This window comes from Oryctolagus cuniculus, chromosome 20 (genome assembly GCF_051225735.1).
Source record: "Oryctolagus cuniculus isolate XC-2025 breed Fujian yellow rabbit chromosome 20, ASM5122573v1, whole genome shotgun sequence".
In the NCBI taxonomy this organism is placed as follows: domain Eukaryota; kingdom Metazoa; phylum Chordata; class Mammalia; order Lagomorpha; family Leporidae; genus Oryctolagus; species Oryctolagus cuniculus.
The window spans coordinates 22,556,311-22,579,931 of record NC_142886.1 but is presented as its reverse complement, the minus strand read 5'-3'; the positions used below and the strand labels follow the sequence as shown (position 1 = coordinate 22,579,931).

The 23,621-nt window shown below is 47.5% G+C and overlaps 1 protein-coding gene and 1 long non-coding RNA gene across 8 annotated transcripts in view; one reads left to right on the top strand and one right to left on the bottom strand.

The window, feature by feature from the left end:
* Positions 1 to 10,002, bottom strand: part of RGS6 (regulator of G protein signaling 6) — a 622,010-nt gene extending 612,008 nt beyond the window's left edge. For all 5 annotated transcript variants that reach the window (XM_089322278.1, XM_089322274.1, XM_089322279.1 and 2 more), the window contains exon 1: positions 7,855 to 10,002. The gene's annotated coding sequence lies outside the window, so the exon portion shown is untranslated. The remainder of the gene's footprint in view (positions 1 to 7,854) is intronic.
* Positions 1 to 23,621, top strand: part of LOC103351694 (uncharacterized) — a 59,258-nt gene that overhangs the window by 7,718 nt on the left and 27,919 nt on the right. For 2 of the 3 annotated variants that reach the window (XR_016226571.1, XR_519423.5), the window contains exons 2-4: positions 5,724 to 5,803; positions 20,833 to 20,920; positions 21,024 to 21,184. This is a non-coding gene — a long non-coding RNA (uncharacterized LOC103351694). Of the gene's footprint in view, positions 1 to 5,723; positions 5,804 to 20,832; positions 20,921 to 21,023; positions 21,185 to 22,444; positions 22,630 to 23,621 lie in introns of those variants that run through there. The other variant, XR_016226572.1, reaches the window with a different exon arrangement.

The window sequence follows — 23,621 nt, the reverse complement described above, 5'->3', positions numbered from 1 at the left end:
GGCCAAATCAGGACCATGGGAAATAGGTAGAGAAATAAATCCAGGAAGGATCCTTTATTGAATCTCTATGTGTCTGTTACAACCTGAATCCAAAATCAGTCCTCTTAGACCTCAAGGAGCCAAAAATATAAAGGTACTAAAATTGAATGCATGATACCCCCTGTTTAACATGCCAAAGCATTCATCTTAGGGAAAACCACATTTTAATTAATTTAAGACCTGATGTGGGTATTTAAGAACCAGAGCTCAGCTCCCAGGGAGCTCTCTGCCCTCTGTTGAGTTCTGTGTTTGCCAATTCCTCATTGATATTATAAGGAACATAAAAATGAAATTTGAAATCTAATTTGCAATCAAGAAGTGTAATGCTTCCAACTTTGTTTTCCCTTCTCAAAACTGCTTTGGCACTCCAGGATCTTCTGTGGTTCCCTGTGAATTTTATTTTTCTATTTCTGTTCAAGTAGTCATAGTGATTGTGCTGCATCTGTAGGTCACTTTGGGTAATATGAACACTGTAACAATATTAATTCCTCCAATTCCTTTATTTATGCCTTCCTCACTTTCATCAATGTCCTGTAGTTTTCAGTGTGCCAATCTTTGATCCCTTTGGTTAAGTTAATTTCTATGCATTTTTGGCACTTTAATAAATAGGATTTTTTTTCCAGGTTTTTTCTTTCTGATAGATCATCGTTGTTGTAAAGAAACAACTCATTTTTATATGTGGTTTTTATAAGCTTCAATAATCAACACAATATGGTACTGGCATGAAAACAGCCACAGAACTGGCATAAAAGGCCCAGAAATCAACTTAATATACATACAGTCAATTTTTTACAAGGGTACCAAAAACCCCAATTGGGAAAAGATAGTCTCTTAAATCAGTGTTGTTAAAGTTGGATATCCACATGTGAAAGAATCAGACAGAACCCTTATCTTATATTAAACATAAAAAGCAACTTCAAATGGATTAGAGACAAATCTAAGACCTAATACCATGAAACTCCCACCAAAAAAAGATGGGGAAAATTCTCCTTGACATTTGTCCAGGCAAAGATTTTTAAGTTATCACCCCAAAAGCTCAGGCAATAAAATTAACTATAAATAAGTGGGACTGTGTCAAGCCAAAAAGCTTCCGCACTGCAAGGGAAACCATGAACAAGGTAAAGAGACAACTGCCCAAATAAGAGAAAATATTTAAGCCGTCCATCAGATAATTTCTAAGATACAGAACTCACTTCAGTAGCAAGAAAACAACCCAGTTTTTAAATGGGAAAAAAGTACAGATAATTCTTAAATGACAGCAAACAGATGGACAACATGTGTTTGCAGAAGTACTTAGGATCCCTCATCAGGTATATGCAAATCAAAACCACAATGAGGAGGGCAGGCATAGTGATGCAGGTTAAGTCGGTCATGGGACTCCAGCATCCGAGTGTAGATGCAGTTGCAGTCCCAGCTACCTCACTCCCTATCCCGCTTCCTGCTGAAGCATCTGGGAGGCCTCAGGTGATGGCACACTGCCACCCATGTGGGAGGACCAGATGGACTGTTGGGCTCCTGGCTTCAACCTGGTCCAGCCCAAGTGTTGCAGGCATCTGAGGAGTGACCAAGTGGATGGCAGCTCACTCTAACACTAGCTCAACCTTTCATATAAATAAATCATTAAAAAACAAAAAACTGCAATGGGGTGTTACATCACAACTTCTATATTGGGTTCTGTGAAAAAAGGTAAAATATAACCAGTGTGCTGGCCAGAAGGTAGAGCAGAGAGAACTCTTGTATACTGTTGGTGGGAGTATGAATTAGTACAGCCAACTAGGGAAGACAGTATGGAGGCACCTCCAAGAATTAAAAATGCAAACATGCTAGGGCCCAGTAATCCCAAAGGAAATCAAATCAGTGTATTGAAGACCTATCTGCATTCTCACATTCACTACAGCATTTCTCACAATATCCAAGACACAGAAACTGAAGTATCCATCAAGGAATGAATCCAGAAATCGAGACAAACACACACTGGAATATTACTCAGCCTTTAAAAAGAAAGTACTGTCACTTAAGTCAATGTGAATGAAACGGAGGACATTCTGCTAAGTGAAATAAGACAAACATGATAGGACAATACTGCATGATCTCTTAAATGTGGAATCTAAAATAATTCAAACTCACAGCAACAGAGTAGAATGGTGGTTACCAGAGGGAGAAATGGAAATAGGAAGGTATCGGCCAAAAGATTAAAAAAAATTTCCCTCATTCCCCTTTGAATGGAATCACTCCCTCTACTCCCAGCTCCCAACAAGCCTCTGTTTTCTGGCCTTAGACAGAAAATGTAATCATTTAGATTTGTACCTCAAAAAGTACCTTATATATAGACCATGAAAATTTTAATAAAAAAATAGAAACTTGTTTCATTTGCCCAAACCAAAGCCTGGCCAGATGACCCTGTTCCTCAAAACAGAACTACAACCTGTGGGGAAAATGAAGTTTTCCCAGCTGGTCATTCCACCCCGTGCCACACCGTCGCCCGCAACCCAGGAGAAGTCTGATGTTTTCAGCTGTAGAATGGTGGCCTCGGATCACCTGCCGTCCTTCCTGAACACCCCTCTGCTTTCTGTCCCTGTTGGCTTTGCCTTTTTCCAGAAGGTCGTTTAGAATCACACAGCACGCCGTCTGTCAAGCTTCTCTTACTTGGCATGTTTGAGATTCATCCACCATGTTGCGTGTGCCAACGGTTCATTCCCCTTTTCCGCTAAGTAATTTCAGTCATCTACTACCATTTTCTTACCCATGTTTTGCAAAGTGTCACACTTCTGATATGCTGCACCCCCAGGAGGCCATGCCTCATTTGACCTTTGCCTATTTATAGAATACAGAGGCTCCATAACAGCGCGTTCCCTACCCGGTTCCTGTTCCTGACCCTACTTTACTTTCTCCCACGCACAGCCGTGACTCAGAGAAGTGGATCTGCGTAAGCTAATCAAGGCAGTTCCGTGTCTACGGTCATGGTGTAGAAGTACTGCCAATGACGCTGGGTGGGCGTTTCTGGAGAGGGGCTCTGAACAGGCTTCTTAGTTACCAGTCCTTTGTCTCCCAGTCTCCCTACTCCCCAGTCTGATTGTATGATCAGAAACCCACAGCAGGTAAGCACCAGTGAGAAAGTCAATGGGCTTTGTTTTCCCTTTTCAGGACTAGAGAGTTTCGGTTCCATTTTGTCATCTTATCTCATTGACCTCAGCGGCAAACAGAGCATGGGATAGTCCATAAAAAACACCTTGCCTGTACTGTCTAAAGCCACCGAGGTCGCCATGATCAGACTGAGACACTGACAGAGACCGCAGTAAGGAAACATGGTGACTGATTGTATCCTGCAATGCTGGATGGGATCTAGACAGAAAAAGGACACTAGTAGGAAAGCTGGTGATACCTCTTTTTATTTATTTATTTTTTTTGACAGGCAGAGTGGACAGTGAGAGAGAGAGACAGAGAGAAAGGTCTTCCTTTGCCGTTGGTTCACCCTACAATGGCCGCCGCGGCGGGCGCACCGCGCTGATCCGATGGCAGGAGCCAGGTGCTTTTCCTGGTCTCCCATGGGGTGCAGGGCCCAAGCACCTGGGCCATCCTCCACTGCACTCCCTGGCCACAGCAGAGAGCTGGCCTGGAAGAGGGGCAACCAGGACAGAATCTGGCGCCCCAACCGGGACTAGAACCCAGTGTGCCGGCGCCGCTAGGCAGAGGATTAGCCTAGTGAGCCGCGGCGCCGGCCTAGCTGGTGATACCTCAAAAGAAGTCCTTAGTTAACAGTACTGCATCTGTGTCCACCTCTCAGTGTTGGCTATCCCACGGTCACACAAGATGCTCACATTAGGGATCATTCAAGGTCTCCTAGGTCGTGATGGAGACTTTAGAGGCCATTTTAATGCTATGGAGATCTGTTGGGGTCAGGGAGACTGCTGTAACCCAGAGACCTACACAATCCTATTTATTGCTTCAAGTGTAATTTCTGCATTTAGGAGAGCCCACAGGGAAGTAGATAGCAAGGACTGAGGCCACTGCAGGAATCCAAGATGGCCAGAGATGTCAGTGTTTGGGATTACAGCAACAGGAATTCAAGTGAGCCAGCACCGTTGACACAGTGCTTAAGGCACCTGCCTCTGGACAGACGCCCGAGCACTAGGACCTCAGTCTGGGGCAAGGTCCCTCTCCGTGGGGCCCACATTGTGGAGCACTGAGTAAAGCTGCCACTTGGGATGCTTGTATCCCGTATCAGAGTGCAGGTCAGTTCATCAGCTATTCCACTTCCAATCCAGCTTCCTACTCATGTGCCTGGGAAGGTAGAAGATGGCCCAAGGGCTTGGGCTCTTGCCTCTTGTATAGGAGATCATGGAGTTTCTTTCTTTGGCCTGGTCCACACCCGGCTGTTGCAGGGATGCAGGGAGTGAACCAGCAGGTGGATGGTATCTGGTGCTCTCTCACCCTCCCTCCCTTCCTCCCTCATGCTACCTGTCAAACAGATAAATCTTTTTTAAAAATTATAGAGAAGGGGCCAGCGCTGTGATGTAACAGGTAAAGCCACTGCCTGCAGTGCTGGCATCCCATATGGGTGCTGGTTCAAGTACCGGCTGCTCCACTTCCAATCCAGCAGGCAGTAGAAAATGGCCCAAGTTCTGGGGTCCCTGCACCACGTGGGAGACCCAGAACAAACTCCTGGTTTTGGATCAGCTCAGCTGAGGCCCTTGCAGCCATCTGGGGAGTGAACCATTAGATGGAAGATCTTTCTCTCTGCAACTCTGCCTTTCAAATAAACAAATTCATCTTTAAAAAAGTCAAAGAGAAATGGTTGAATTCAGGATAGAATTTTGCAGTTCAAACTTGTTGGGTTAGATGAGGATTGTGAGACAAAGAGGGGAGTGATGGTTGATTCCAACCTTAAAAACTTGGTAAATGAAGAGTGCCATTGACCAAGGTGGAAAAAAAAAAGAGCAGGTGTGCCAGACAAAAGCATTTTGTCTGGGGCCCTGTTGGGTCCATCAGTACAGAAGCTGTATGTTCATTGGGCACTTTGGAAGAAATTAGGACAAGAAGTATAAAATAGATGGGACTTAGAGCCATGGACCTTGGAGAATTTCCTGGAGCGACGATAGGGTCTACAGAGAATAAAATGGTTTGGGGCTGGGCTACCTGCGTGCTATGCCTTACCCACCCATCTTGAGCCCTGCTCATTTCACCAATGAAAATTTTTTTGCTATGCTACTTAACAAATCCTCCCATGTTGAAGATAACAGCGGAGGCAGCAGCTGAGTTAGCAAACTCGTCCCATCCCCAACACACATGTGAGGTTTAGATAGCACCACTCCTGGCTAGGTATTGCTGATTAGGTTATTTCAGGTATTAACTGCCTGCTTATCTACCCATTAAACTTAATACACAAATGTATACATCTGTGAATTTCTCGTGTTGCTATTCAAGCTAAAAAGGCAACTGTCCCATCTCTGTAAGAGATCTGCTGAGTCAGAGACTTCAGCGATGGGAGCTAAAAAAAAAAAAAAAAAAAAAAAATCAGCATTATACCAAGCTCTGTGGGTCATTCAGATCACTCTGCTACACCCAAATTTTGAGGACACCTGCTGTAGAGACTAAGGGTAAAGGAACCCGTGCTGGACTGCACCTGCATGTAATCCAGAAGCATGGACAAGCCACGAGAAGGTGAACCTTTGTTCTTCCTGCAGAGGCAGAGCCTGTACAAGAGCCATGGGAAAGCTGGGAGCTATGGATAACAGAACCTGCAGTTCCCAAGCAGCACCCGCAGGTACGTGACCACAAAGGAAGTGGCCCTGTCTTTTTTCTATCTACTCTAGCACCAGCACCCTTCATATATGGTATTTTTCAGAACATGCCTTTCCATAACTACAGAGGGGAGAATTTTAAAGATTTATTATTGTTTTACTTATTTGGTAAGCAAAGTTACAGAGAGAGGGAGAGAAAGAGCTCTTCTAGTCACTGGTTCACACACACACCCAAATGGCCCCTTCAGCTGGGGCTGAGCCAGGCTGAAACCAGGAACCTGGAGCTCCATCTGGGTCTCTTATATAGGCGTCAGGGACCTGAGGACTTGGGCCAGCTTCTGCTTTCCCAGGTACATTAGCAAGGCGCTGACTTGGAAGTGAAACAGCTGCGGGAAGCATCACAATTAGAGCCCCGAGGGGAGGGTTTCATACCTAAAATGCACCTGCCTAGAAACCGTGTTTTATACCATAAGGTGTGTTTAAAACAAACCTTTATCACAGTAACTCAACCTCTTTTACCATAGAAGGGGTCTTCAAAAAGTTTTTGGAAAAGGTATATTATGGGAAAAAAAACTATACATCATTTTTATGTTTTTTTTTTGCACCAAAATAAACTTATCTTTTTACTTTTTTTCTAAAATTTTTGAATATTCTCAGATTATATTTTTAAAGTCTTAGAATGAAGTAAAATCATATTATTCCTTAAAAAAATAGACTCACATGAAGATTAAAAATCAACCCCCAAGGAAATGATTAGAATGGTTAAGTTTGAGGATGATAATTTAACAGGATTGCACACCAGGAATGAAAACTATTCCACGTAATGGAAAAAGACTGAAATTTAGTAAAATATACACATGTAAATATTTAGACTGAGGGAGTATTTTTAAGTAGGAGAGCTTATTTTTTTCCAACTACTGTATCAACTCAAAAGGGAACACGAAATAATTTGAGTAAACTATGTCTGTTTGCATCTTTCCTCTCAATTAATGCAAAGAATTTCAGCTGTAAAACCCCAATAAACTAAAAATTCCCTTCAGAGAAGTCCCCAAAACCAGGCTAAATTACAAGAAGGGACTCTATTGGCTAATCCTTTCAGCCAATCAAGGTTCAGCAACTGATTTAACGAGGCAAGTGGAAACAGATGACTAAGTGGTTAATTTCCCTGTGATAGAAAAGAGAAGCATTTTATAAATGAGAACTTAAAACATTGAAACAAACAGTAAAAAAGAAAAAATACAATATTAAAGAGTTTATCCCCGTTGGCCTTCCAGGAGAGAGACTTAAGTTGACAATACCAACACTGAAGTTGGAAGTCCTGGAGAATAACATTTGATAACTCTTTAAAATCAGGAAATAAGTCCAAGAAGAACCACGAAACAACCCAGGTTTGCATAAGAGAATGGTGACGTCTGCAACAGGATTTAATTCCAGTTCCAACCTGTGTTCTTCCTAATGACATTTTTCAAAGCTTTTGCTGTGGTTACGTCTGCAGTGCTTTTCCAGGATAACAACTCAGGACTAAAGGAATCATACAGCGAGCAGGTGAGCCACAGAGGGGTCTGCAGCCCGGGCTAGGATTTCTCCCAACACTGAAGTCTCCCAGGCTCTACCGGTCAGCTTTTTCTTTTTTCTTTTTTTCTTTTTTTTTTTTTTTTTTTTTGACAGGCAGAGTGGACAGTGAGAGAGAGGGACAGAGAGAAAGGTCTTCCTTTGCCGTTGGTTCACCCTCCAATGGCCGCCGCGGCTAGCGCGCTGCGGCCAGCGCACCGCGCTGATCCGATGGCAGGAGCCAGGAGCCAGGTGCTTTTCCTGGTCTCCCATGGGGTGCAGGGCCCAAGCACCTGGGCCATCCTCCACTGCACTCCCTGGCCACAGCAGAGAGCTGGCCTGGAAGAGGGGCAACCGGGACAGAATCCGGCGCCCCGACCGGGACTAGAACCCGGTGTGCCAGCGCCGCTAGGCGGAGGATTAGCCTAGTGAGCCGCGGCGCCTGCCCGGTCAGCTTTTTCTTACTACAACTTAATACCTAAGCCAAGCTACTTATGAAGGAAGAAGGTTTATTTTGACTTACAGTTCTGGAGGTTCATGGTCCAAGAGCAGATGGGTCTCACGGTGCAGGGTGAGGATCCCACAGCAAAGCCAGGAAGCCAGGAACAAGCAGCTGGGCCCCGATTCAGGCTTTATAACCAACCCTCTCCTGAGCCCTACCTTCCAAGAACATGCCCCCTTCCCGTGAGGTGGGGGCCTCCCACGAAGCCCACCTCCTAAACATCAAAGTTGGATTAAGTTTCCACACTCTCAATACCTTCAGCTTATGACTGGGCCTTAGTCTTGAAATACTGTGTGAGGTTGGAAGCCAAACCCTATTCAAACCAGATTCGGGAGGCGGGGAGGGGAAAGCCAAAGAGAGAAGTCAGGTGTTTCCTATCTCCCCTAACTCTTCAGCTTGACGCTGGAGAAGTCTAATTACTCAGTAATCAGGGACTCGTCTGTACCCATTGGTGGGAAAAGTCTTTTCCCTGCCCAACTTCACAAACAGTGACAGGAGAGGGGCATGTCAGCCACCAGGCACCCTCTGTGATGAGGTGTGTCACATGGACCAAATGACCCCAACACGAAGGTACTGGCACCATACACCATCACCCCACAACCGATGGGGCAATCCAACGAGTTAGGAGAAACATCTGAGGGTGTCAGCAGCACCACAGGTGGTCTTAATATAAAGAAGCATTAGGGGTTAGCGTCACGGCATAGCAAGTTAAGCCACCATGTGCAATGCCAGCATCCCGTATGGACACCACTTCATGTCCTGACTGCTCCACTGCTGATCCAGCTCCCTACTAATGTGCCTGGGAAGGTGTGGAAGATGGCCCAGGTGCTTGGGCCCCTGCCACCCATGTGAAAGAACTGAAAGAAGTTCCTGGCTCCTGGCTGTTAAAGCCCTCTGGGGAGTGAACCAGCAGATTGAAGATTTCTCTCTCTCTCTCTCTCTCTCTCTCTCTCTCTCTCTCTCTCTCTCTCTCTCTCTCTCTCTCTCTCTCCCTTTCAAATAAATGTATGAATGTTTTTAAAAAGAAGGAGAAGCACTGGTGATTAACTATGTTGATTTCCACCCTGACCCATGAGTGAAGATCCAAGGCAGTGGCCCAGGCATCCTGTTTCTGGATCTGATGGCATCCTGACCCTGGGTTTTCTTGCTACCTGTTTTCAGCCAGCCTCTGTATGGCTGGGGATTAAAAGTCTTTAGCTCAACACTCGCTGTGTTCCAAGGCATGGATTCTCATGTGGCACTCACCTTAGAATCAGCCATGAAGCTTCCTGAAATGCTTGTGCCAAGGTCATGCTCCTGGGGGTTCTGACTCAGCGACTTTAACGTATGCTCTGAGAATTTGCATTTAACCACCTCCCTTGGACCTGCATGGCTGCCCCAGACACAGACAAGCCTCCAGACTGGGCTGCAGCTACCTCCATGGGTTGGTCACTATAGCATCCTCACCCCAGCCTTGGTTGCCCTAACTGCTCAAGCCTTTTTTTTTTTCCATTTTATTTGAGAGGCAGAAAGGGAAAGAAATGAAGAGAAATCTCCTATCCACTGGTCCACTCCACAAATGCCTGCAATGACCAGGGTTCGGCCATGGCAAGAGGCTGGAATCAAACCCAGGCACTCTGATGTATGATGCGGGCATCCCAAGCATTGCCTTAACCACTGCACCAAAGCGGCCCTGCTCAGTCCTCTCCTGCTTTCACTTGGCCAGAGACCCCACCCCTCAGCAGTTCCATCACCAAGCAGTGTGGGCTCAGCCTTGGGACAATTCCCAAGCCATTTTGCTAGGACCACGTGGCAAACCCATGCTTGAAATTGGGTTAATTTTCTTTCCAACCCTCAAAACACAAAGGCTTCATTTCCCTCCGTTTCTTGGGCAATAAAACTTCCTTGCCTTAGGAAGCTAAACTTATAAAACACACAGGCCTATTGACTAAGATTTCTTGAGGGTAGTTTCTTCCTGTGCCCATAAACAAAAAGCCTAGGCTTTTCCATCAGGGGACCTTCAGGTTACTGCTAATGGAAACTCCATCAGCAAGAAAGAGATTTCTTGGCCCATGCAACTGGAAGAGCTGGTGCCAGGCTGGGCCTCGGGCCTGGTTTGACTCCACTCCTTTCCAGCTATTTTGTTGTTCTGCTCTCAGTCTCTTTCCTTTGCATCCCATAGCAGGAGCAGCACCTAACTTCACAGTCACACACCACACCAAGAGAGCAAATGTACTTGCCATAGCACCTGAGCTAAAGAACCCTGCGTGCCCACCAGTTAGACCACTTCAATCCCGTGCTGTATTCAGATGCTACAGTTTACCAGTGACAAGGTGACAGGAACAGCCCAGCTAGCTTAAATAACAGACCCTTCTTTCTTGCAATTCTGGTGGTGAGAAGTCTGACATCATCTCCACCCAGCCACCGTGCGCTGCCACCATGGACACGTGGTACAACCCATTAAGCTGGCAGGGACCATACAATGTGAAAGGTCCCTGCACAAGGGCGATCCTGCTAGAGTCAGAGTGAGAGGCCAGAAGGCTGTGCTAATCTTGCAACTGGGTCCTGGATGTCCCGTTTACTCGGCCAGGGGATGATCTGCAATTGTTAAATAAAGTATTCTACTACGTATTAAAAAATAAAAAGAGAGAAGTCTAAAAATCAAGGTTTCAGCAGGTGCATTGGTCTGTTTGCTGTTGCTATAGCAAAATTCCTGGGGCTGGTTGCTTTATAAAGGGAAGAGGTTCATTGAGCTCACTGTTCTGAAGCTCCAAACCCGTGGCATCAGTGTCTGCTTGGCTCTGGTGAGGCTCCCCTTGGCTGCATCACAACATAGCGGATGGCATCATGGCAGAAGCATGGGCAAGAGAGAGACCCCATGGCCAGACAGGAAGCCAGAGCGATTCAGGGCCCAGGTGTGGTCATTTCATAACAGTCCACTCTCATGGAAACTAACCATGGTCCCATGAGAACTACCTTAATCCCTTCCAAGAGCAGAATCCCAATGATCTAATGACCTCCCACTGGGCCCCACCACCTCCTGACTCCCCACACTGGGGACAAGCTTCCAGTACATGAACCTTTGGGAGACACACTCAAAATATATCCAAATCACTGTGGCGGACATGGTTTCTCAGAAGGCCTCTCTCCTTGGCATGAAAATAGCTGTCTTCTCTGTGCCTCTATTCTGTGCGTGCCCCAGCATCTCTCTGTATGTCCACATATTCTCCTCTTTGAGGGACACCAGGCAGATGGTAGTAGGGCCCTCCTTAACAAGCTGATTTTAACTTACGCCTGTTTACACTTTCTATCTTCAAATACAGACCCATTCTGAAGTTCTGGAGGTTGAGGCTTCAACACACCCATCTGGGGAGAGGAAGACATGATTCAGTGTCTCCCCTTGGACCAATGACTGGGCACTGAGCTGGTTGACTTAATCCTGCCCTGAAGCTCAGGGTGCCTGGAGGATGAATGTCCTCCAGTAGCAAGGGCTGTTTTGGGTGCAGTAGACACTGGCTCCTCCCACGTTGGGGCAAGGGAGGAGCAGGATGCCGGGTCAACAATGGCCAAAAAGGCTTCTGCTGATTCAAACTCACGGGCATCCCTCTGGTTAAAGGCAGCAGGGGGAAGGGCATTTGGCACAATGTGTAAGACACCACGTGGCACGTCCGCATCCCACATGGGAGCTCTTGGGTTTGAGTCCCGGCTCTGCTCCCAACTGCAGCTTCCTGTTAACGTGCACCCTGAGAGGCAGCAGGTTATCTCGGGAACAGCAGGGCAAGCCCAGCCCCTATGTCCCTCCCAGTCTTGCACGTTCTTGCTTGCCCATCCCCCTGCTGCTGCCCAGCAGAAAGGCCCTCACCAGATGCCGCCCCCATGGTCCTGGACCTCTCAGCTCCCGGAAGCCTGAACAAACAACCTTCTGTTATTTGTAAATCACCCGGCCTGTGGTATTCTTTCTCAGCAGCAGAAAATGGACTAAGACGCTGCTCTTAAAGGAGTGGTGCCTGTTTTCTTTGTGAGCTTAAAAATGTGCTCAGGTTAAAGAACAAAAAGAAGCAAAACATTCTTAGCCATGAAAACAACAGGTTTTTGTTTTTTTCATATAGAGATATGTGGGACCTCATTAATTTCTCAAATTTGTGTGGCAGATGGAAAGAGCCCTATCCTCTGGTTGAGTCCCCAGATTACTGCAACAGCAGGGGCTGGACCAGATGGAAACCAGGAGCCAAGATGCAAAGCAGGTCTTCCGTGTGGATGGCAGGAAGATGATCATTTACGCCGTCACCTCGATCCTCCCAAGGCGGCATTCACATCACCTCCTTCCTCCCAAGGCAGCACTCGCGGGAAGCTGAAGTCAGGAACGGGAGCTGGAAATCAAACCCAGCTACTCCAATGTGGGATTCGCTAAATGCTGCCCCTGTGTTATTTTTTTTTTTTTAAAGCACTCCTTTTATATTGGGAGGAAGTGAAGTACTACCCAGAAGCAAAAAAGGTCTGATTCTATGATAAGAAACCAACTGAAAAAATAAAAGAAATACTCATCAGTGAACAGAGCCAAGTGAGTTAAAACGTAAAGCAAAGCTAGAAAGAAGAAGAAAATTGAGTCAATCAGTGCTCAGAGATTCTGAGTTGAAAGCAAGTTCATCGGTGCCCAGGGAGGATCTCCGAAAAAAGGGAAAATAGGAAACTTGGAGTCCGTCGCTGAAAAGGTTCTCCTGCATCCAGTCTATCCCAAATGTACCCCTCGGCAGTCATCGCAACCTCATTTCCATTGCCAGGGACTGACTCAGGAGAGGACGGGGAATGACCCAGGAGCGGGCAATGCCTCTTCTTTCCCTAGGCGTGATCTTTTGGGGAGCTGATGCTTAGACGTTAGCAGTTAACCAGTTAACCTGCAGGAGGACTAAACATACCCTCTGGGGGCCAGCCTAGCAGGAGAGTTGCAGAGAAGCAAAGCCGGGGCCGCTGGGCCACCCAACCTGCCCTCGCTCTGTGCATCCTATTTCGTGGGTCAGACTGTCCTCTAAGGAGCCGGTTGCAGTCAGGATCCTGAAATCCTTGCAGCAGAGAGCTTCCTAAAAGACACACTGGGGTTCTGGTAATCTTGAGTTCTAACTGTGAAATTCTAGCAGATAAATTAGATCATCCATTTTAATTATTGGTTAAGATGCTGCAGGCTGCACATTGCAGAATACATGACTAAAAGGCTTTTAAACAGTAAGGATGTGTCTTTATCTTGCTTAACAATGAGGAGGAAAGCAGACACTTCCAGGCTCGTCACCTCATCAGACTCCAAGTCTGCGGCCTACGGATGATAATGTCAAAAAGCAGAGAAAGGTGGAGTTTCTTCTTTCACGCCTCTACCTTTTTCAGTAATGGCAATTAATGTCAGAAGCCCCTCAGCTGGCTTCCCCTTCAGTCCCCGTGGCCAGAGCTGGCCGTATTGTGAGACGATCCTCCCTCCCAGCAAGTACTCGGCCACTGCAGACATTCTGCTGGAGCTGGCACTGCCTCGTGGGAGGAAGTGGAAGGGGAAAGGCTTTGGGATTGCAGGCCCTGTTCCCGTAGTGGAAGCCCCCAACCTTAACTTCCTCCACCTCAACTGTCGCTCCCCCATTCGCGGAGGAACGACACAGGACCCTGCACTGTTCTTTTGTCTGCTCGGCCCTTCCCGGGTTAGCTGCTGTTCCCTCATTTGTGGAGGAATGACGCCGTCCCGGGTTAGCTGCCAACCCCTCCACCTCCGTGGAGGGGCGGCACCCCACCCCCGCCGCTTTCCCCGCTTCCGCGGAGGAGCAGCACACCGCCGGCCGGCTCTCTCGGGGGCTGCTCAGATGTTCCTCAGGTGTTCCTTCAGATGTTCCTGGTGCATGTTGTCTCTCTCCTCCTTTATAGTCCTCTTCCACCAATCCCAACTCTGCTACCCACATGCCAACCACGCTGCTCCCCTCCAATCAGGAGCAGGATCAGCTCCTGCAGCTTATCAAACTGATGAGGCAGCTGCGTAGAGGTTGTTTGGTCTCTTTCTCTCAGCACCATATTGTGGGAGAGCAGATGCATAGAATTAGTCCTAGTTCCAGTAATTTAGTCTAGTCTCAGTTGCTCCCCACACTCAACTTCTGACCGTATCTCTGAGAGATGCCAGGAAACATTTCTAACATCAAAAAGAATTTGGAACAATGGATGCATTCCAAATATCAGATGTTTAATGAGTAGGTGGATATCCGACTCTGGAAGCACCCGTGCGTGGGCTTCTCAGTGGAACGCGCCAGGGCAGAGGGAGGAGAGCTCTGCTGGCACATCATCCTGCAGCCCTCTTGCTGAGCCAGGAGCTTAGGAGGTGAAGTGTGTGCCTTCCTGTAGAGGAACCCCACATGTTCAAAGTCATTGGCTTGCCAAAGGGTCATTAGACGGCAATTTCCTTCTTGAAATACTTGCAGCTACAAATGGATTTGTGTTGGTATCTACACAGAGATTTTTGGTGCTTTCCTTTTGTCTCCCTAAAACCTAAGGTACGTTTTCAAAAATACAGTGTTTCTGAGCTTGTTGTATGACTAGAGTTTCCCATGGGTGTCTGGGGTCTGGTCTAAAATGTTTTCTACCCAGGTATTTTTCATAGAAATGGGCAAGAGGGAGGCCGGCGCCGCCATAGCTCAATAGGCTAATCCTCCGCCTGCGGCGCCGGCACACTGGGTTCTAGTCCCGGTTGCTCCTCTTCCAGTCCAGCTCTCTGCTGTGGCCCGGGAGTGCAGTGAAGGATGGCCCAAGTGCTTGGGCCCTGCACCCACATGGGAGACCAGGAGAAGCACTTGGCTCCTGGCTTCGGATCAGCGCGGTGCGCGGGCCGTAGCACGCTGGCCGCAGTGGCCATTGAGGGGTGAACCAATGGAAAAGGAAGACCTTTCTCTCTATTTCTCTCTCTCACTGTCCACTCTGCCTGTCAAAAAAAAAAAAAAAAAAGAGGGAAAGAAAGGCAGTATTAATTAAGCATCTCTCATATGCCATGTGTTGTATGTAGAACTTGTACCATTTGATTGTACTTAAGGAACAAGAAGAGCAGTGTGGTAGAGCAGATAAAGGCTAGCTGTGTCCATCTATGAGCCAACACTGTTTCTTTATCACCAAAAAGGGAGTAATGTGAGTAATGGTATCTACCATTCACTATTGCTGTGAGAACTAAATGAGATCATCCAAGCCTAGGCTTAGCAGACAGTAAGTGCCCCCAAAAATTACTGACACCCCCTTGAGGTTGGTATTACCACCTCTCAATGGGGAACTATACCTGGTGGCTCATGAGAGCTGATATTTTAAATTGCAAGAAATTTTCAAGCCAGCTGGTGAAAGATGATAGCAATGACACCACAGAAATCAGCAGGTGTAGAGAGTAGGATTTTTGTTTCATCCTGGAGAGCCAATTGAAAAAAAAAAAAAAAAAAAAAAAAAAAACAACTTTACCAGCACACCACTGATGAGCTCCACTTAATAGATGAAAGCCAGAGAGGTTGGGTAACTTGCCAAAGAGTGCTCAACAAGTCAATGGTAGAAATGGGATGTGAAGGCAGTTATGCATAATTCCAACACTGAAGACTCTCCCCTTGCTTGCTTGCAAGTATACATGTAAGGTATTAGGTGATTTTCACAGCCGTTCATTCTTCCATTTAACAGCTGTTTAGAGAGCACCTATGCATAGTTCAGGCAAACACCATGCTAGGCATTGCAGGGTCTGGGTACAAAAACATCACAGCTTCTAATCTGTTCTCAAGGAGCCCTCATCACCACATTAAAACGAAACCCTCGGCTGTTTGTATTCAGTCCACTTGTCAGTCATCGGGTGCTGCCCACTAGGGGGCTCTCAGTCTTGGACACTGAGGTCAGTAACCTGCCTGGGCATCTGCCCCCCTCACCCAGGGGTCTCCTTTCTCTCTCCAGACGGGTCTCCATCAAAGTGTTAGAAGGTGATTAAGATCTGCTTCTGCTATGTTAAGATAGGGTTGATGGCATTTCCAGAGAATCATCTTCATGGGAAAAGAGCACGTGTGATTTTATACGAATGAAACTGAACATTGTCCTTTGATTACTGTGTACAGCCCTTGCTGATTTTCCTGCTGGATTGTGGTCTTATTACTTTTTATTTGTTGAACTCTTTATTTAGTGGAGCCAATAAGCCTTTGACTATAGTGTCAATTAAAAATGTCATCTCAAAAAATAAATTAAATTTTTTTTATTTGACAGGCAGAGTTAGACAGTGAGAGAGAGAGAGAGACAGAGAGAAAGGTCTTCCTTCCGTTGGTTCACCTCCCAAGTGGCCGCTACGGCTGGCACACTGCACTGATCCGAAGCCAGGAGCCAGGTGCCTCCTCCTGGTCTCCCATGTGGGTGCAGGGGCCCAAACACCCGGGCCATCCTACACTGTTTTCCTGGGCCACAGCAGAGTGTGGGGAGCAACCCGGACTAGACTAAGTTACTGGAATTAAGACTTATTCTATGCATCTGCTCTCCCACAATATGGCGCTGGGAGAGGAGAAAACAGCTTCTACGCAGCTGCCTCCAGTTCAACCAATAAACTGTAGGACCTACTCCTGATTGGAGGAGAGCAGCGTACTCGGCGTGTGGGCAGCCGAGTTAGGATTGGCAGAGGAGGACTATAAAGGAGGAGAGAGACGGCATGCACCAGGAACATCTAAGGGGAACATCTGAAGGAACACCTGTGCAGCCCCCGAGAGAGCCGGCCGGCGGTGTGCCGCTCCCCTGCGGAAGTGGGGAATGTGGCCAGGGGGAACCGCCCTTCCACGGAGGTGGAGGGGATAGTAGCCAACCCGGGAAGAACCAGCAGCAAACCCGGGGAGGGCCGAGCAGACGAAAGAACAGCGCAGGGTCCTGTGTCGTTCCCCCACGAAGAGGGGGAGCGACATAATGGTGCCGTGACTCGGATATGAAGCCTAGGCAGGGTTCAGTGTCGTTCCTCCACGAAGAGGGGGAGCGACAGCAGAGAGCTGGAGTGGAAGAGGAGCAGCCGGGACTACAACCCGGCGCTTATATGGGATGCCGGCGCCACAGGCAGAGGATTAACCAAGTGAGCTATGGCACCAGCCCCAAAATAAATTAAATATTTTTAAAGAAAAACAGAGAACCCCCTGAAGATGACTCAGTAAAGAAATCAACCACCTGCAGACCATCCTGAACCATGCGAGTTATTTTTCCTGCCTTCTTGCCTCTCTCCCTGAGAGTAACAGTTTTTGAAGTTTCCTAAACTCTAGTCATTCTAGCACTGCCACTTTATTTTTTCCACACTGTGACACTAATTTTTTAAATAAATACTTTTTATTTAAATCAGCTTACTTTCTCTTTGCTTAAATGAATTTTTTTTAAACAAGAAATTATGGTGTCATTGCCTGGAAAAGAAAAACATAGTGAGTTGACAAAGATAATGATAGTCATAAAAACACTGAAACACACAATTATTAAGAGGAGAAATTTCATGTTTATATCCAGCGACTGTCTCACAAGCCAACAGGAATACTTGTGTCCCACTCTAAAAATAGCAGCAGAGGCTGGGCCAGGTCAGAGCCAGGAGCCAGGCATTCAATCCAGGTTTCCCACGTGGGTGGCAGCGACCCAGGTACTTGAGTTACCACTTGCTGCCTCCCAGGGTGTGCAGTAACCGGAGGCTGGAATAAGAGGCAGAGCCGGGAATCAACTCCAGGCACTACATCCAGGACATGGTCCCAAACTATCACACTCCCACCCCATCAATGAATTTGTTGAAGTACCCTCACATATGGTGGGGGCAGGTAACAACAGCCAAGAGATAAGGATTCCTATGGTGAGTTTTTTATTTGGGTTCATTGCAGCCCAATTTCCAGTCCTTAGTGATATAATGCCATTTTCCTACCTTAGTCAGGAGAGAACGCCCCTCCGAAAGAAATCTCTATGGCTCACTGCCTGCCAAAAAAGTCAGATCCAGCGGTGCTGTTAGCCTTCCTCAAGTGACTTTGGCCTGAAATAAACAATATGCCCCTTGTGTATATTTGGGGACTGCCCCTCCCTAACTCCTTCACCTCTCAAGGCTGTCCCCACTCGTCTCTTTAAGATTTATTTATGGACCGGTGCCGCTGCTCACTAGGCTAATCCTCCGCCTTGCCGCGCCAGCACACCAGGTTCTAGTCCCGGTCGGGGCGCCGGATTCTGTCCCGGTTGCCCCTCTTCCAGGCCAGCTCTCTGCTGTGGCCTGAGAGTGCAGTGGAGGATGGCCCAAGTGCTTGGGCCCTGCACCCCATGGGAGACCAGGAGAAGCACCTGGCTCCTGCCATCGGATCAGCGCGGTGTGCCGGCCGCAGCGGCCATTGCAGGGTGAACCAACAGCAAAGGAAGACCTTTCTCTCTCTCTCTCACTTTCCACTCTGCCTGTATAAAAAAAAAAAAAAAAAGTTTATTTACTTACTTATTTATTTACTTACTTATTTATTTGAAAGACAGAGACATAGAGATCTTCCATCCACTAGTTCATTTCTTAAATGGCCGCAATGACCAAGGCTGGTCCAGGACAAATCTGGGGAACAGGAACTCCATCCTGGTCTTCCATTAGGATTAGCCTATTGAGCCACAGCAGCGGCCTGCGATTCCCTTTCAACCCAATTACATTCTACACAGCTACCTGGGGGAGACTTCACTCACTCCCTTGCTTACAAGTCCTCAACAACGCCTTATTGAATAGAGACTGGAGCTGAACCTCTCTCTCTCTGCCTCTCTGTGTGTGTGTGTGTCTGTCTGTCTGTCTGTCTGTGTCTCTCTCACACACACAGAGAGCAAGCTGTATGTTCGACTCCTATGGAATTTCAGCCAGTTTTCTGTTTGTTTGTTTGTTTTTGACAGGCAGAGTTAGACAGTGAGAGAGAGAGACAGAGAGAAAGGTCTTCCTTCTGTTGGTTCACTCCCCTAATGGCCGCTGCGCTGGTCTGAAGCCAGGAGCCAGGTGCTTCTTCCTGGTCTCCCATGCAGGTACAGGGCCCAAGCACTTGGGCCATCCTCCACTGCCTTCCCTGGCCACAGCAGAGAGCTGGACTGGAAGTGGAGCAACCGGGACAAAATCCAGCACCCCAACCGGGACTAGAACCCAGGGTGCCGGTGCCACAGGCGGAGGATTAGCCTAGTGAGCCGCGGCACCAGGTTTGTGAACATTCCAGTTTTACAGCTCTGTTGATTCTCTCGAGAAGGACATTCCCTCCTCCATTGTTCGTCCACCCAACTAACCCTGGTTCCTATGTCAGGACTCAGCTTGGGGGTTACACTCCCGAGAGAGTGTTGCCTGATCCTCCAACAGAGTCGAGACTTCTGTCCTGCCCGCAATGTGTGCTGAACACGTGTCAGCCCTGGGGTCTGTGCTGCCTTACCACACTCACCTGTTCACTTTTCTCTCTCCTGCTAAACTTTAGCTCCTCAACTGTAGAGAAAATATTCTAAGTATTTTTGTAACCCTAGTGATTAGCAAAAAATAAACATACCACCCATTGTAAATCAGAGAATTATTGACTTTCTATAGCAATTAATGAATGGTGACTCACCTGCTATTGCACTTGGGAAAAAAGAAGATGGGCCAAGTGCTTGGGCCACTGCCACTCATGTGGGAGACAGGGATGGAGTTCTGGGCTCCTGGGTTCAGCCTGGCCCAGCCCTGGTCATTGCAACCAATTGAGGAGTGGATGGAAGATCTCTCTCTCTCTCTTTGTAACTCTGCCTTTCAAATAAATAAAATAAATCTTAAAAAAAAAAGACTTAAGTAAACAAATGAGTTAGTGTGAGGGAAAAAAATGTCAAGACTGCAATAATGTGAGTAAAAATCAGTGTGGCCAATGTTGTGAGGATCGGACCAGAATGACGCTGGAGAGACGTTGGGCTGTGCGGGCCAGGCAATCAGGACCCAAAGAAGCCGGATGATGATGTTCCGCAGCTCAAGCATGTGTCGAATCTGGGTGCAGACGTGAAATCAGTCAAGTAAACCTGACACTGACCTGTCTATGCAGGCTCTGCTTGCTGAATACAGAAAGCTTTTGTAGTTATGTCAAAATATTCAAAAATAATTGTGACTCCAGGAACCACCTGGAAGGCAGCAAGGGAAGGGAGAGAAGAAAGAGGGGGAAACCCTACCTACAGCACCGTCGCTGTCGGAGCAGAGTCGGAACACGTGGGCCGGGTGCTGCTGAACCTCAGGCAGGGAATTGAATGAGGCTCAGACAACACGTATAACAGCAAGAGTTTATTATAGGAAGGAAAATACACTCCTTGAGAGTGCGCAACAGGCCATCAGATCAGAGACCCAAGACCCCTAAGCCATTTGTAGCAGTGATTAGGCATTGAGTGAAGGGCTCTGGGTGTGGTTTTAAGACCAACTGATGTGCAGGCATGTGGCCATTATCATATTCATTCATCCAGCTCCTAAGTGACACTATCCTGTATCTTCATATAGCTTTTAAGAGAAAGTTGTCCCAGACTCACAATTTCTTTCACAAGTAATTTATTGATCATGCAATTAGAGAAGCAGGACTTCTTTAGTTGCTATCTTATCTGTTTAAACTGGAATTGCTCTCTCTTTTTTTTAATTGACTTTATGTCCATTTCCCCAACTGGTCCTTACCTGTCTCTTGCCTCAACTTCTCCAGTTCATCCTCCTCTGCCTCCTGCCTCAAGGGTGAGGATAAGAGAAGCAAAGGCAGAGAAAAGGAGAAACAGCCCGAGACCACAGAGACTTTTGGAATTTGTTTATCTCAGCTCCCTCAGTTAACCCTTGGTTGTCTCCTGCCTCACCATGGCATGGCCCCAAGGTATCCACACCCCGATTTTCCTGCCTCCACGCCAGTGGACGAGCCCAGCGTTGGGAACAGTCCCTGGAAGACTGGGTGAAGTGATCAGTCATTCCGCGCTGTCCTCTTCATCACGCTGGGAGCTCTGCCGGCTGGGATTTTTGCTGCCTTGGCAAGCACAATGATGGTGTCAAAGCTAATGTTTCCTAAATTCTTGCAGAAATGCTGAGAAGACTTCCGTGGGGGCCTATTGTCAATTATCAGGGAGAAGAGAAGTGTGTAGACGTTAGAAACAAGGACTGTGCGAGGTGAGGCTCTGGGTTTTAATGAGAAGGATTCAAATTAGAATGTTGGCTATTTCCTATCGCCGGCTAAAAATAACCTGGGTGCCTGCTTCTTCCTTCCCTCAAGCTTCATGTGCAGAGTCTGTTCGTGCTGAAGATGCAGGAGGGCTGGAAACGGCTCCTTGGGATCCAGCACCAGGGCTGTGGGCTCAGAGAAACGTGACTGAGCTGTGATCTGCTCTCCCATGCCCCGGTCAGACACACTTGAGGAACCTTGAAGGTGATAAGGTAAGAACAAACATCAAGCTCTACTGGTTTCACCTCTTCAATCTCTCCTCCCATCACTGCCACCAGCTTAGCCCAGGCTACCATGCTATCTTGTCTGGGCCTCTGCAAAACCCTACTGCCTGCTCCTCCCACCTTGAACCTGCCTTCCCCTCCCCACTCCCAGTCCCATCGTAGCTAGAACAATCCTCTCCAACACAAACCAGAATCTCCCACCACCACTGTCACCATCACCAATTAAAACCATTCAGTGCTTTGACGGCTTGCATGATTCTGAAGACTGAAATCCTAGGCATGGCCTGCAAGCAAGGGCCCCTCATCTGTGTCCTAGAGCCCCTGCAGCCTTACCACCCTCACCCGCCTTGTCCCCCCTGCTCCAGTCCATGGCCCTTACTCCAATACCTTCTGCCCACCATGCCCCAGGCCCCTCCCCCCAGGACCCTACTCAGTCTGTCTTCCAACCCTTACCCACCTAAGTCGTACTTACCATTTGGACCTCCACCCTGTCATTGCTTCTTTCCCAGAGCCTACAGTCAAGGTCAACTCCTTTCCCATGTTGGCTCTCATTACCCAGCAGACCTCTCTTTTGCAGGGCCTAAGCACCTACTGAGTGCATGTGCCCACGATTGTATGGTGAACTGATGAATACAATTCTCTCTCCAGATGATAGCTCTATGAGGGTGGGAACCATGTCTGGTCATCACCTCCAATACAAATCCTAGCAGATACAGGCTAGATTAAGATTTGTCAAAGGAAATAAACATCAATCTCTAGTTTTGTGATGACCCAAACCTCCGTTTCTTGCCAAGGTCTTCCCAAGAGAAATAAAAATTTTACCATATTCTTAGTATAGTATTTCCTCAACTTGGACCGTTATTTACCTTGGCCTGTGTACTCTCATGTTTCCCACTCCCTGCTCTCCTTGTCTGAATCCTTTTGCTGAGAAACGTCCATATGCAATAAACTGGGGAGTTTTCCCCCGTGTTTCCCTAAAATTCTGGGAATACATGAGTCGTATGCTTGTTTGCTTACACAAGTCTGACGTGCATCTGCTCTCCTAAGACAAGGACACCTAAATAAAGTCCACACTGCCTCTATCAGTTTCTTGACTCCAGAGAAGAGCCCATGGATCATTCTCCTCAATATGTTAAAATACATATTTAGGGGCCTGTGCTGTGGTGTAGTAGGTTAAGCCTCTGCCTGTGGCACTAGAATCCCATCTGGGTGCTGGTTCATGTTCTGGCTGCTCCTCTTCCAATCCAGCTTTCTGCCGTGGCCTGGGGAAGCTGTGGAAGATGGCCCAAGTGCTTGGGTCCCTGCCCCCATGTGGGAGACCCTGAAGAAGCTCCTGGCTCCAGGCTTCAGATCAGTCCAGCTCTGGCCATTGCAGCCAATGGGGAATGAACCAGTGGATGGAAGACCTTTTTCTCTCTCTCCCTCTCTCTGTCTGTAACAAATAAAATCTTTTTAAAAAATGCATATTTATATTTGAAAGGAAGAGAGAGACAGACAGGCAGCAGAAGGCCCTCATCTGTTGGTTCACCACAGCAGCTGGGGATGAACCAGGTCTAGGAGGGAGTCAGGAGCTCAGTGCAGATCTCCTGCATAAGTAGCAAGGATCCAAGTACTTGAGTAACCACCTGCTGCTGCCTCCGTTAGCAGGAAGCCAGAATGAGGAGTGGGTCTGGGACCCACAGCCAGGCACTCTAATGTGAGTTGCAAGCATCGCAAGTGTCAACTGGCACACCAAAAACATGCCCCTAAAACACACTTTTTAACGTCTTAATTCGGATGAAATCTTAGGCACTCCCTTGTATGGAGGAGGAGACTTTGAGAAGCAGGATTGGCAGAACTGATGGTGTCAGTGGAAGAGACAAAGGATTACACATGAAACTGAGGGTGGACAAACAGGGTGAGATAAGGCAAGATCTTCACAGCACAGAGAGGTCAGGGCCTCCCCTTATCCCTAGGCTGCCCACACCCATATTCCCCCTGACCTGAAATGATCTTTGTCCTTTGGTTAAGAGGGAGGTGCACCTGTGTCCCCCACCACACAGCCAGTTATGTCCCTAGAGTAACAGCATTTAGCATCTGGTGCTTTGGAAATCCCGCCCAGCCTGTGATGAATGAGTTATTATTGGCACATTCTTGAATGTCATCGGGTGTTTTTAAACAGCTATTACAGCGAGGATATGTGGAGGTCCAAGAAAAGTCTGTAAACACTGGGAAATTTATTTATCTGCTTGCTCTGTGACAGCTGGGCCAGCTTCCACATGCCAAGTGCTTCGGGGCAGGGTCAGATCAAGGTTTCAGATGGTCACCAGCGGGGAGCGACTATTTTGGGGGCACAGGTCGTGGGAATGGCTTCCAGTTCTAAGCTGGCGTCAGTGCCTCTCCCATAACGTTGCCTTTAGTCTCATGTATCACGGTCATCAACAAT